The sequence below is a fragment of the Phalacrocorax aristotelis genome, chromosome 3, assembly GCF_949628215.1.
Source record: "Phalacrocorax aristotelis chromosome 3, bGulAri2.1, whole genome shotgun sequence".
NCBI lineage: Eukaryota > Metazoa > Chordata > Aves > Suliformes > Phalacrocoracidae > Phalacrocorax > Phalacrocorax aristotelis.
In genome coordinates, this window is record NC_134278.1 from 113,833,078 (window position 1) to 113,847,758 (window position 14,681).

At 41.5% G+C, this 14,681-nt stretch overlaps 1 protein-coding gene across 1 annotated transcript in view; it reads right to left on the bottom strand.

Annotated features, from left to right (window-relative positions):
- The window catches only part of DAAM2 (dishevelled associated activator of morphogenesis 2), a 210,196-nt gene that overhangs the window by 188,140 nt on the left and 7,375 nt on the right, over positions 1 to 14,681 (bottom strand). Inside the window, exon 2 of the mRNA XM_075089130.1 lies at positions 2,749 to 2,883. The gene's annotated coding sequence lies outside the window, so the exon portion shown is untranslated. The remainder of the gene's footprint in view (positions 1 to 2,748; positions 2,884 to 14,681) is intronic.

The following is a 14,681-nucleotide window of genomic DNA, read 5'->3' on the forward strand; positions in this document are numbered from 1 at the left end:
GTAAGATGGAGTCTTCTTCTGCTTTCTCCATAACCTCCAAATGTTTCCACCTACTCCGTTTATATCTTCTCATCTTCCAGAGAAATAATAATACTAAAAAAAAAATCTATGTTCTAGCAAATTGTCACCTTACAGAAGGTGCAGTATGCAGACAGGTAATCTGTATCACAAAAATTAGTAACCACATGTTGTTGGCTAGGTCTACTAAATATCTGAACTAAGGAGGGCTGGAGCTTGTCTCTAGGCAGCTGTTCAAACAAAAGTCTGTATAATGACATTCCTGAACATTTTTCGCCTGAAGATTTTTTTTTTCCTTTTTGAAAAAAAAAAACAAAGAGCACTTTGGGCTGTACTGCAACATAGGCTTTCACTAATACTAATTCTAAAATTAGTTTGGGCTCCGAATGGTCTGTGTTTTTTTCCTTTTATTCTCCTGATTTGTGTGCATGGATTTATTTAGCTGCATGGTGGGGAGGGGCACATGGGCTTTTTTAAGTATTGGAAGTGTTTAGGGAATGCCTGATGTTGTATTGATCATTATTTAACTAGCAATGATCTAGATCAATATGTCTTGTCCAACCAAGAATAGGGCACTAATACAGTCAGAAATAAAGTCAATCTCTAGCTATGAACACGCTGACCTCAGTGACTTCCAGGGAAATCAAAGCAAAGGCAAAGGGAAAGACTATTTTCACTTTTTTTTCTGATACAGGGTCTAGGCCAGATCTTTTACTCTGATTTCTGGTTAGTACAAAACCAGACTGAAGAAGTAATAGCAGTTTTTAAACTGCCCTTGTGACTCTGGTCTATAAGTTGATCAAGGTATGTTAAGACTGGTGTCAACTTAGAACATGATGTTAATCACAGAACGGTAGGGTATGTTAAGACTCTGATGCCAACTTAGTTCTGTAAATAATACTTGGCTACTCATGGATCCTGAAAGAGCTGCTTAGCAGGCAAGGAGCTCTAGCTAAATATCCTCTTCTTTATAGTACTGGTGATAGAACTATTACATTGCTCCAATTCTACCCAGGAAACTCAGTTCCTTCAAAAGTGACTTCATGGTTGCCAGGTCTGTGTGCTTCTGAGTGCTTCGTAGCAACTCAGTGGAAAAAAAGTAGCTGGTGCAACACGTCCTCGCTCTATCTGTGGTACTGGGCAGGGGACACCATTTGCTTACTGTGTATTCTTTGCAGAAGAGCTAGAAGGATTAGTTACAGTTGGTGTGGCTTGCTAAACTCTGATTACTCATGTCCTCTGAAGTTTACATGCAAACTAATTAGCAGCACAGATCGCTTAGTAAAAAGCTGAAATCCATTAGGAAGGCAGCTGACCTTATTATAGCAATTAATTGCAAATGACATTTAGTTTCAATACTGTAGGGGAATAGACAGGGATCGGCGACCGGAAGATCACGGGATGTGACGGAAAGATAGACTCCTCCCCATAGGAGTGGCAGGAACAGGAAGCGCAAGAGCTATATAAGCGTGTGACACAGCTAAATAAACGGACATTTTGTATCCATCATATTGATGTCTGTGCATCACTGTCCCCAGGGTGGGTAGAGCCCTGTGTCCCGGAGATATGCGGCCCAAGATAAGTTCTCCCGTAGAAGCGTACAGCTACACAATACTTGATGGCCAAGCTCTTTATTCTGGCTTTTGGGGATTTGGTGTTTTGTTGTTCATGGTTTAGTTTTGGGGGTTTTTTTTCCACCCTCCATTACACCACTGTTAACCCACCCTGATTTCTCTTAGGAATAACTTCCATCATATAGAATCTGTCCTATTTTGTGACACAACTTTCCTGGAGAATACCTGTCTTTCTTTACAGGAATTTCTGTATGCTTAGGAGTCCTGGAAATGGGACAAAGTTCCTACGGAAAGGTGGCTCCTTACTTCTAGGCAAAGGAGGCTGAATTCTTTCTTGGAAATCTGCTTGACTCTGCGGGTGAGGACAGGGGAGAAAAAAAAGATGTAAACCATCTTTGTTGTACTTGGCAAGATGGTTCAGTTCACTGGGAATGCAGAGCACCCATATTGCAGTGGGGTACTAAGTGGGGTAATCACACATATGATTACCAGAAAGATTGAGTTGCTCTGGAGACATTGCTCTCTCTGTGAAGCAGTTGACGGGGATATGAAGAGGGGCACACCCAGATTCTGCAAGGTTTAATTCTGTCATGGTAGTCTGAGACAAGAGACTTGGTGTATGCCAAGAGAGCTGCATGTATTTAACTAGGTAGTCGCCCTGATTCTATGCAAGGTATTGATGCACAGGGCATAAAATTAGGAACATTACTAAACTATTATTTCCAATGAGGGCATTTGCTAACTTACAAGAAATGCCTCCAGTTTAGACTATAATTATAATCAAAACCAAGCTAATATGCTGGCCCACAGACTGAGTAACAGCATGACTAACGCTTGTAGCACAGCCTGGATACAAGTTCTGTTCTGTTGAAAGGGTGATGGCATAAAGAGAACAAATGGAGTAGAAGGTTACCATTTTTCTGCCATTAGGGTATATGTTGCTTCTAAACACACATGTTTTGTCTGTAATTGGGGATAGTGAGGCCTTGTTTGCTGTAACCTTGCTCTAAAGTTGAAAACCACCTTGCAATAGGTGAAAGATTCCTCTCGCCTGGTGAATGTAGGTGACATCACACAAGTTTAAAAGAACAGAAGTGATGGCTAAAATCCTGTTCCCTGGTATTCTCCAATTCCCCGCAGGTAAATCAGAACTAACCTGGATGATCTGTGTAGTTTCTGATTTGCTCTTCTCTCTCTGTAGGTCTCTGTGTTCAGTTAAGGTCCTCACTGTGTAGGAAAAGCCCACCTTCAGATGAGTTAGTACAGTTGTTTTGACTGTAGAGATTGTCGTCTGGAGAAACAATCGCAAATAAATAAATAGTTGTTTTTAGTTTTCTATCAATATAAAAGGCATCTCCAATTTTTTTTCATTTTCAAAAGAAATTACAGAAGAAATATGTACAGAAGTTCCTGTATGGTCTCTATTACCTTCAGCACAGGGCTGGTCTTCCAGTGTTCCGATGAAAATTCTTTGTCTTAAAACAGAACGATTTGAAGCACATGTTTGACACTAAGCAAGCAAAGATGCAGGTACTAGGTACTATTTGGGCATGTAAAGGCAAGAAAACACTTAAAAGTTTCTTTGCTGAAGCACTCAACAGTGTTTTTAATACATTCTAGAATCAAACCCAATACGAGTATCCCACATGTACCATTACATATCTTCAACACTGACTGAATCTGCTTTGTAGACAAATTGTTGATTGGCTACTCCACACATTAACTTTAAATATAGGGATCATAAGCGAACACAGAGAGAGAAAAAGAAACAAATTTGTCTGCACAGAGTGTGATTAACATATACAAAAATGGTTTTCAGCTGATACGGAACTATTGGCTTTGGCTTCTTTGTATCAGTTACTCTGGACGGATGATTTCCAGGATTTAGAAGGAAACCTGTTACAAATTATTTACTTTTATCATTCAGCTAATTTTCTTGTTGTTGGGGTTTTTTCATTATTTTTTATTAAAGCCAAATGATTGTGCTCCAGGCCATTCCACAAATGCTGCTGTACTGTCGTTTTAGGAAATACCATTAAAGCGACCTTTTCCTTGTTTGCTTCCCATGGCATTTAACTAAGCTGTTTTAAGAGAAACATCATTAAAATTGTAAATTCCAACATTGGTGCCTTAAGATTGCTCATAGAAACTGTAGTCCTTTGGGGGTAATGGAAATACAGGGCCTTGTTTTCCCTTCATTAACCCCATTTTCCACTGAAGTAACAATATCAACTTTAACACAAGTCTATTAACACTGGGCAAATTCAGGCCCCCACACACCCCCCACCCCTTCTCTGTAAGAATTTGATACTAGTGAAAGATGCCACATTAGAAAGTGAAGTTCTCCACCCAACCTCAAATTATATATAGCACAGGAAGCAATTCTACCACTGCCCCCCAAACCTTTCACCACAATTCCTGATTTTTGTCCTGCCATAACTTATTTCAGGAGGATGTGGGACAGCACATCCCAAATAGTACTTGACCCAAAATAGTAAGTGCCAGCTGTGATCACAGTTCTTGAGCTGTTTTGACTCAGTCGTAAGAAAAAGACAGGTTAAGGTATCACAGAACAGTCAAGGTTAGAAGAGACCTCTGGCAATCACCTGCTCCAAACCCACTGCTCAAAGGAGGGTCAACTGGAGAAGGTTGTCTGGGGTCCCATCTGGTCAGGTTTTGAGTATCTCTACACATGGAGCCTCCACAACCTCCCTGAGCAACCTATTCCAGTATTTCATCACACCCACATTAAAAAAAGGTTTTTCTTATGTTTAAATGTAAGCTCCTGTATTTCAGTTTGTGCCCATAAAACATCATCCTGCCACTGGGCACCACTGAGAAGCATCTGGCTCCATCTTCTTTACTCACCCCACCATCAGGTATTTATACATATTGATAAGATTCCCTCAAGCCTTCTCTTCTCCAGAATAAACAGTCCCAAGTCTCCCAGTCTCTTGTCATATGTCAAGTGTACCAGCCCTTTAATCATCTTTGTGGCCCATTGTTGCATTCTCTCCAATACATCCATGCCTCTCTTGCACTGGGGAACCCCGGAACTGGACACAGCACTCCAGAGGTGTCCCACCAATGCTGAGCAGAGAGGAAGGATCACCTCTCTCAACTTTCTGGCAATGCTTTTCCTAGTACAGTGCAGAGGCTGTTGGCCTTCTTTGTCACAAGGTACATTTCAGACTCATGTTCAACGTGTTGCTTACCAGGATTCCAGGTCCTTTTTCACAAAGCTGTTTTACAGTTTGTTGGCCCCAGCCTGTACTAGTTCATGAGGTTATTCCTGCCCAGGAACAGGACCTGGCATTTCCATTTGTTGAATTTTATGAGATTCCTATTGAGATGTCTCCAAACAGCGGTATAACCACCTGGTCAGTCTTTCTTCCCAGTTTCATGTTGTCTGCAAACTGGCGGAGGGTGCGCTTGGTCCCATCACCCAGGCCATTAATGAAGATGGTAAACAATTTTGGGTCCCAGCACTGATGCTGGGATACACCATTTGTGTGGTCCGCAGCTGATCTGTTTGCTGCTGACCACAACCTTTTGAGCTCAGCAGCTCAGTCAGCTACTAAGCCATGTCACTGTTTACTTATCTAGCCCATAATTCATCAGTCTATCAATGAGGACATTATGTGAAAGTGTCAAAAGCCTTATGAAAGTCAAGATAAACAGCATCTACTGCTCTCCCCATATCTATCAAGCTAATCACCTCATCATAGAAGGTCTTCCTTGCTCTGTACTTTGTTGCTGGCTCAGAAGCCTGGGATTTTTGAAGGTAAGTACTTCCAGTAAAGACCACAGTGAAAAAGACTTTAGTCTCATCTTTTTCTGTGTCCTTTGTCACCAGGTCCCCATGACCATTCAGCAGTGGGTCTACTTTTTCCCTCACATTTCTTTTGCAGCTGATCTCCCATTAGACACTCTTTTTGTTTCCTTTCATGTTCCTTAGCAGATGCAACTCCAGGTAGACCTCAGTTTTCCTTACCCCATCCCCACACATTCAGATAGTGTCTCTATATTCCTCTCAGGTAACCTGTCCCCACTCCCACCTCTTGTAAACTTCCTTTTTATGTTTGAGTTTAGTCAGGAACTCCTTGCTTATATACACAGGCCTCCTGACACCTTTGTTTCATTTCCTGCTCATCAGGATGAACTGTTCTTGAGCTTGGAGGAGGTGATCCTTGAAAATCAATTGGGTCTCCTGGACCTCTCTTCTCTCCAGGCTGTGTATTGTGGGTTTCTTTCAGGCAGGTCCCTGAACAGGCCACAGTCTGCTCTCCTGAATTCCAAAGTTGTAATCCTGCTTTTTGTCTTGCTCTCTTCTCTCAGGACCCTGAACTCTACCATCCCATAGTCACTGCAGCCAAAGCTACCCTTGTCTTTCACATTCCCAGCCCATTCATCCTTGTTTGTAAATACCAGACTCCTCTCTTCAGCTCATCCATTATCTGTGTTAGGAAGTTGTCGTCACTCCAGGAACCTCCTCGATTTCTTGTGCCCTGCTGTGTTGCCCTTCCAGCAGATATTGAGGTGGTCATGAGGCTCTTCCAGTTGCCTGAAGAAGGTCTCCTTTACTCATTCTTCTGATCAGGTGATCTATAACAGCCATTCACCAAAGCATTTTTCTTGTTCACTAATTGAACTGTAATTGCTCACTAATTCTGACCCATAAGCTCTCAGTTGGCTCATTGTCTGTCCCTGTGATGAGGTAGTGTCAAGCAGATGCTATCACACACTGGAGAACCATTTCATGTTCCTCCTCTGCTGCCAGTTGTCCTTCCTATGCTTTCCAGGGAACACTCAGGAATTCAAAGATATCCCATTCTGGGAGGTCTCATCCCCATTCAAAGCAACACCACAGTTCAGGGTCAACCTAAATCAATCAGTTTCCCTGCTAACCAGTTTCTTCCTAGTTTGCTGACACTGATATTTCTTTCCCAGTCTCCAGTCTTGCTGCCTGGGACCACACTGACACATTAGGCCATGTTTTAAGACTTGGACCTTTACCTTTTCAGCTAAACTTTTCCATCTCATTAATGTAGAAAAACCCTCACATGGTCATGGTTACCCTAGGGCTTTCTGCTAAACGTTATCTCCATTCATCCCCTATGTTATCACTTCATGATTCAGTCTGTCCTTATATTCCCTAAAGAGCTACCCTTAGTCATGCAATTCACATGGCATTACGTCTTCTCACCACTGAGTCTAAATGTAAGGTAGCTTGCTCTATGACACTTGCAATTGTAACAATTTTTCATTCTGATCAGCTGAAACTGCATTTGAACAGGTGACCAAATCTTTGTTTAGCCACATGTAATAACAATAAGCTTATGTATCAAGCAGGCCTGCTTATTTCTATAGCATGACTTTTCATATGGAGCACTGGCTGTTTGATTCTGCATTCATGTCTCCATCTGTCAGTGCCGCAGCATCTCACTGTGCCATGAAGTGATACTCGTTCCCATCTTACTAAAACAATATGTAACAGAACTAGGCTGTAATATCTAACAAGCGGCAACAGGCACGCTTCTGTGTAGTCCTCATTCATCTCAAAGAAAGTTCCTGCCTCAGCTGACACCAGGGCAGTGAATCCCTGGGGCTTTAAGAAGCATTGCCTGGCACATTATCCATATGGAGTCCTAAGTGGTTTTCTCAAAAGAGCTGGCGGAGATGGAGCAGGGAAAGAGAGGTTTAATGCCAAATTTCTTCACTTGATGCAAATATCAACCCCTTTGAGTAATAATTTGGCATTCCTCAGCAAAGATACACTCTGGTTTTGAAATATTTACCTCTCCTTTACTTTTTTATAACCTTAAGAAAATTTGGGAGGAATGTGAACTGTTTTGTTTTTTGTCTTCCTATGACGGCAGAGATTTATTTATAGCCAGGAACTGCAGGACAGTTCTCACGTGGCTGCTGAAAATTAAAACAGCATGTAGGGTTTTGTTTTGTTTTGCTTTTATGCCTTTGCTGCTACAATCTCTCTCTGCATTCCCTAAACCCTTGTTATTGTAACCAGAGCCACATTTTGCATTGCTACAATTGCCGGGTTATGTAAATTCCAAAGGCTTTAAAGGAAAGGGCCTGCAGATTCTGCTCGGGGCCTTAGGGAAGTTGACACAAACAGTTATGCCCAACATCTAGGGACAGGCAAAGGCATCCATAAATCGTCAACAGACAGGAAACCTAAGTCTCAGCCTCAGCATCAGCCTGAAGTTTTCTAAAACTTTTAGAACTTACTGGTTTCATTTAAACTGATTGTCCTCTCATTTTCAGTGTCGTGCTTTGCTATGGCCAGGAAACTTTCCTTCAGCCACTTCTGGAAATCTTCATATATCCACTCTCACTTCCCACCAGTGTATACCAGTTTATCCAGGAGAGCCAACAACAGAAAGCTCTATAGGTCCAAACTTTTTCAGACTAAAGGAACTGTATTTTTACAGAGATCATGAAACTGTACACATTGAAAAGCATTGCTTTGCTCATGAAGACTTTTACATTAAAAAGAAAATTACACCAAAAGACAACAGCCATACTCATGCAAGACAGCAAGACAACATTGGGTATGCACCTGATCCCTTGCAAGAAGTCTTTATAGCAAGTAGGGGTGGGAAGAAGTGTGATACGTGTTGCACATCTGTGTGCTTCTGAGTAACCAAGTTGTAATGCTGACACTAGCTGTGCATTTCTGTGTGGGCATGGGCAAGCCAATTCATGTTTCTGACTCTCCTCTCTAAAAGACGGATAATAATGTCTGACTCACAGTCAATGTTAGAAGGCTCTGCATAAGCTCATCTTAGTCCCCAGTGTTTAGACAACTCAGCTAAATGAGAAAAATGTTTAACCCACTTCTCCAGCCTTGCTTCTATTTCAGCTCTAAATCACCTTTAGTCAAATCATACTTAGACCTCAGACAAAAACCTAGATTACATTATTCCTGAAGTATGTGGAGCTTTTGCACAGCATGGTGCACCCTGATCACTGGAGTGTGCTAATGAGAGCTCAGGGAAATTGCTGTTTTTGTGAAAAGGTGCAGCCAGAACTCCCTAGCCAATTCAGCTGACACTGTAAGAAAGGATGAGGCACTACTCCAACATGCTGTTGAGTTTTCCAGGCAACCTGAAACTTACTGCAGTGGATATGAAAATGTAGCACTTGCTGCATTGTTCACCCACTTCTTTGACACAAAGCCAATCATGGTAAGTCCTCAGGAAAGAAAACCAAGAATCACTGCCACGCAGTCACTCTACAACCAGGTAGGTCAGTGCCAAGCCAACATAGGAAGGGACACTCCAAGCAATTCCCAAGCTGTGATATTTTAAAAACAATCACTACACTGGAAGAGATTACTTAAGTTGTGGACAATATTTCCTACTCAGCTGGTAGCGATAACTGTTATTATCATGAATGTGTAGCTGTTTAAATCTTCTTAAGAAAGACAAGACCCATTTCTGGAGGTGCAGCTACACAGGATCCTTGCACAGCTCAGAAGATTCTACTGGTTTGTCGTATGTGTTTGTTTACTTGGAGCCAGAAACTGCTCTGTGGAGCTCTGATCCTGACTGTCAGTGTGACCTCAGGCAAATGACTGAATGTCTTTGCATCCATAACTCCTTTTGACATCAACTGGTGTTGTGGATGCTCAACAATTCTGAAAAAACAAGCCCTACAGTTCAAAGCCAGTGTCTGCTAGAGTTGAGGTGTTTCAGGGCACATCATAAATTGTATAAATTTTGAACACAAAAACGGAAGCATCCACAGCTAATAAGTATCTTTGTAAATGTGGTCTTGTAATTGGCCTAGTGTAATACAACTTTCAGACACAGGGGGGTGGAATTCAAGGGACTCTCTATATTAACATTTTTTGGAAGAAGAGAGTTTATTAAGGGTCTGTGTGGAGTCAGAAACAAGCAGCCAGAAGATGAAGAGAAATCAGAAATTAAGACAGCTATATTAGACTGTGTCCCATTCTTGGTGCACCTAATGATAAGTATCTGAGAACTATACATTTTACCAAACCAGGTAAAGTACTGGCTACAATCATTGCTCTATTCTGTAAGTTATGTTATGTTTCCTAAGAGTCTAAACTCTTGAATCCTTTCCTCAAAGATGACTAGTTTAGCATTCAAAAGCACTATGCTACACAGGCAAGAAACACTGATGTCCTATAATACCAGTTTCCTCAGATTTAAGTCTTGATCTTGAATCATAGAATCGTTAAGGTTGGAAAAGACCCTTAAGATCATCGAGTCCAACCGCTAACCTACCACTGCCAAGTCCACCACTAATCCATATCCTCAAGCAGTACATCTACCGTTCTTTTAAATACCTCCCAGGATAGAGATTCCACCACCTCCCTGGGCAGCCTGTTCCAATGCCTGACAACCCTTTCGGTGAAGAAGTTTTTCCTAATATCCAACCTAAAATCAGAATTGATACACGCCCTTAAATGGTCAGCACTGCTTCATACAGACTTCTGTATCTTATCCAAGTATTAAGCAAGGTGGAGGTTGCTTAGCTTTTGGAACCTATGAAGTTTGCAACCTGTAATTATTGGCCAAACCAGCAGCATAACTCCCACCTACAACTCAATTGTTTCCCTGAGTTAACAAAACCCTTCCTTACCTTCCATGCTTGTATATCCAATAGATACTACTTGTCTCAGCACAATTAGCAAAGCAGGCAGGACAAGGGGCCACTTAGTCAGATCTGTGACACATTTTACAGCAGAGGGCCTCCAGTAGCTGACACAGTTCAAGCACGGCAAAAAAATCATAAAATACTAATAAACATAACGACACAGACAGGCCCAATGAAATAGAAGTATAACAAAATCCTCCTACTGATACCAAATGGCAATAAGAAAATGAAAGGCCTGTGTTGGCCCAGTGTTTCAGTGTGGTGAGGTCAAGTTAGGCCCATATTAGATTCTCAGGACTATCGTATTCCACTGCTGGGTAAAGAAAGGAGGGTGAAAAGAAAGAACTGTAACCATATGGATAGAAGGTACATAGTAAAAAAAAAAAGCAAACCATACCAAATGAAAAACCACCCATAAACAGAATAGAATAGAATAGAATAGAATAGAATAGAATAGAATAGAATAGAATAGAATAGAATAGTTCAGTTGGAAGGGACCTACAATGATTACCTAGTCCAACTGCCTGAATATTTTAATGCTTTCTAATGATGCAACTCAGGTGAGCTGCAAAAGGCAGCCTTGTATTGTCCTCTCTCCCTGCTGCAATCAGCTACACCCAAAAATATCTGGAGGCAAAATGACATCTGACACAGCCATGGTAAAAATGACCCAAAGTAAGAAGTGGCAACTCTGAGGGTGTGGGAAAGTCTGCAAACAAATCACTGGGTGTGTCAGATATACAGACGCTAATATAATGCAGTGATTACTGTGTCTCTGCTCAGTGAATATGTAAAAGTGAGCTTGGTGTTTTAAGAACCATGCACAGTGACCGCTGAACAAACTCAAGTCTGGGAGCATTTGCCTAGGAGTGGTACAACATTTGCCATGACCCTAAAGCTTCATGGGACACTCAGAACATAACTGAAGTCCAGATATACTAAACAAATCCAGCATGGCATCTTACTCTACATGGAGACTTTTTAGACTGCTTCTAAGGATCACAGAACTGGGAAAATTGCTTTTTTGACACCCATGAGTAAATTTCTCATGGAGCTTCACTGTGGCTACAGGGCCCATTATTCCCCACCTTATTAGCATCACAAAATGCAACATCTATGATCCACATCAAACAGCAAAATAAGCCTCCAAAATGCTGGTGAGAACGTCAGCTTTAAAAGTCCAAATGCAAAAAATATAGGAACCTAGAGATCTCATGGACTTAGGGTTGCAGCCTAACCAGGCAACCTAGAAAATAAAGCTTACACATCTATGCAGCCTGGGCTGTTCCATAACAAGCAAACAGGTAGATAGGTACACAGGTAAGTAGATAGACAGATAGATAGCACACTGGAAAGCACATAACCCAAGTCATGCAAACAGTTAATGGCAGTTAAAGGGCAGCAGAAGCAAGCCCAAGATTAAAAATGGGAGAATCTCTAATGGAAGTCAGAGTACTTCCCACTTCTCTGGAGGCGTTGCCCCCCAGTCTGACACCAACTGCCTAGTTCCCTCTAGCTTCTTTGTGAATTAAGTTTATCCCTGAAAGACTAAAAGAATCCCAAGAGAACATGACTAATAAACGCACAAAGGAAAAATGAAGGCTGCCTATCTCTCCCCATCACTGTGCCACCACTTAGTATTGAGTATCCAGAATTGAACACAGCATTCCTAATGTTGTTTTGTCATAGCTCAGAGACATATTTCCTCAGCAGGCTATTGGATCAAAGACTGAAGACAACATCCCTGAAAGAAAACACACGGCAAAACACAGAGGGGACTTTTTTGCCATCTGCTTCCATTTTAATTTGCTGCACTCCCACACGTCACCAGAGCCCGTAGGGTGGTCAATTGGATTCTGTGTCATGTGCATTCATGGGAGTATAGGACTACAAGGTCATCACGTCCTGTTTCCTACAATCACAGACAACTGCATAATAGACACGTAGTCTAGCAGACTCCACAGCACATTTATTCCAATACTGTCACACATTAACGTAAAACTTTTCAAGTGACCAGTGGGAAGCAGAATTAGGTAGGTTTTTCAGTCTGAATTGAGGCAGCCATTTTCACTCTTAGTTTAAAGCAGTTGACAATGACAAATTCTGTATTTCATCGTACAGAAGTATAATATCATCTTCCTGACCTCTGATACCTGATTCTAGAGATCATAATTTAGTTCACTCTTATTTGAATATTCATGCTCTGTGAATAAAAATACATATAGCTACAGATAATATCTTTTATGTCAAAGTGAGAGAAACCAGAATATTGATATTATGCAATCTGAATTGTATATTGGTATATCTTGCAAAAATTGAGGCCGGTAATTGAAAAATTGACTCTCCAGACAGATGAAGCAGCATTCTTAAACTGCTTTTTATTAAAAGTACAGTGATACTATGTGAAAGAGTTAACATATTACGTTAGGTCAACTCTAGCTTGTATTTACAGTATTTTCTTCGATAAGGCTCCCATTTCACAGTAGCTTAGCTGCACTAACAGATGTGTAAATCAGAAAGAGTATGGGCCTCTGGAGATGTCCCGATAGATGTGAACACACTAAGCATCACCACTGTAAGTAAGCAGGGGATGACGCAGTGAGGAGTTGCTTGCTGAATTTTGCCTCTGTTTGAACATAAAATGTGTCATGAAGGGCACAGTATGACATTTATAGCTTAACACATATCCCTCAGCAGGTACATGAAGCTATTTTAGATAAGCCCAGACACAGCTGGAAAACAATTCATGGGTCCCCCAAGGAAAGTTTCAGCTAGTCAGAAAATGCATCTGTTTTTCTCCCTATAACTTAGTAATGGTGACTGCCAAAGGCTTTGTAACATTCACAAGACTGCCTGAATCCTGCTGATGATGAAAGGCTAAGGTCAAGCTTTGTACTTCTCTCATTGGCAACACATTTCAGGGCCTCTTCAACAGAGCCAGAGAGATTCACTCATTGGGATGCCTGACCCACAGGGCAGTAAAAGTATGAAACAAGCAATGAGGGCAAGTTCATATCTCAGTAGGGCACAGTTGGAAGACAGTTCATATTGGCAGGGCCCTAGCACGGTTATTACTCTGTCCCTGCATAACAGTGCAGGAGGATGCTGACAGATCAGAGCACAGGCGAGAACAAAATCAACTGTCTCTCTGTGCATTCAGCTGTTAGAAACATAGTTTAATTGGTTCCCGCTGTATACACGGCTGCAAAAGTAGCAAAGGACTGAAGTCCCCTCGTGTTTGGTCAAGATCTTGCTTTCTTTCATCTGTTGTGCAGATGCTGATGGGGTCGCCTGCCTGGAGGGGGTCAGGATTCTGCCAAATGGATTTAAGCAGGGTACTTACAGTCCAGGCATCCCAGCTTAATGGTCAGTGACTCAGTGAGAAAACCAAGACTGTCTGCACTAGCGGATGGCCTCATTCCTGACAACGTCTGTAAGGAAGAATGATATCCTGGCAAAGTACCTCTACAGATGTATGCTGTTTAATCTAACAAATAAACCCATTCCACCTAGTTAGGACAGTCTTACAATCATTACCAGCAGTACCTAAGTTTCATATTCTCAGTGTAGGCAAAAACCTAAACAAAGGGTGGAGAGTAGTAAGAAAAACTGGGGGTTATAACCTGAGGCTCTGAGAAGCCAGAACACAGATACGGGGAAGGGAGAAAAAAAGGGGAGGAGTACCCACTCTGCAGTAGGATGATATACTTGCGTTCTGAGAGAAGTATGATTTTGGTGAATATAAGGCTTGTCTACCAGGCAGGAGGCTACACACAACATAATGATAAAGGTGTTATTATAATATTTTAGTTTAATTGCTATAGCTCTGTAAAACTAACACTTCAGAAGGCATAAAGTCAGCTCAAAAAAAAATGGGTCTCTAATCTACCTGCAGTGAGAGTATTATATGATAGTACAGACTCCCATTAGGTTGCAGGCAATGAGGAAGCTGTGCCTCAGTTTCCCAAAATGCTAAATCCATTAATATTTGTAAAGTTCTTGGAAAATTTCCAAAGGAAAGTGCTGAATGCAAAGAATAGATTGCTAATTTTATCTAACTATACATATGTGACTTATCCTCACATATTGGTACAGTGTATGACGGCAGACAAGAAAATATTCTCAGCATTTAACTCCTACTGCTTAAATAGGAACAGTCCATTGAGATTGCCCCACCTCCATCAGAAACAATCTGGTTAATAAGCATACAGTACCCACAGCATTCAGGGTTTGATCTTAAACCACTGGAAAGTACAGAACTTACTGTATTGTGGGCTGATGATTTACTGACTTCACGTTTTCAGAGGGACTGGACTGTTGTAACATTCTTGGGGAAAAAAATAGCTTCATGTTAGTGGGAAATCACGTTACACCCCTACAAGAGTCCAGGAAACTTCTATGCACAGATCAGCAGAGGCAAGGATCCTTATCGGCTCCACA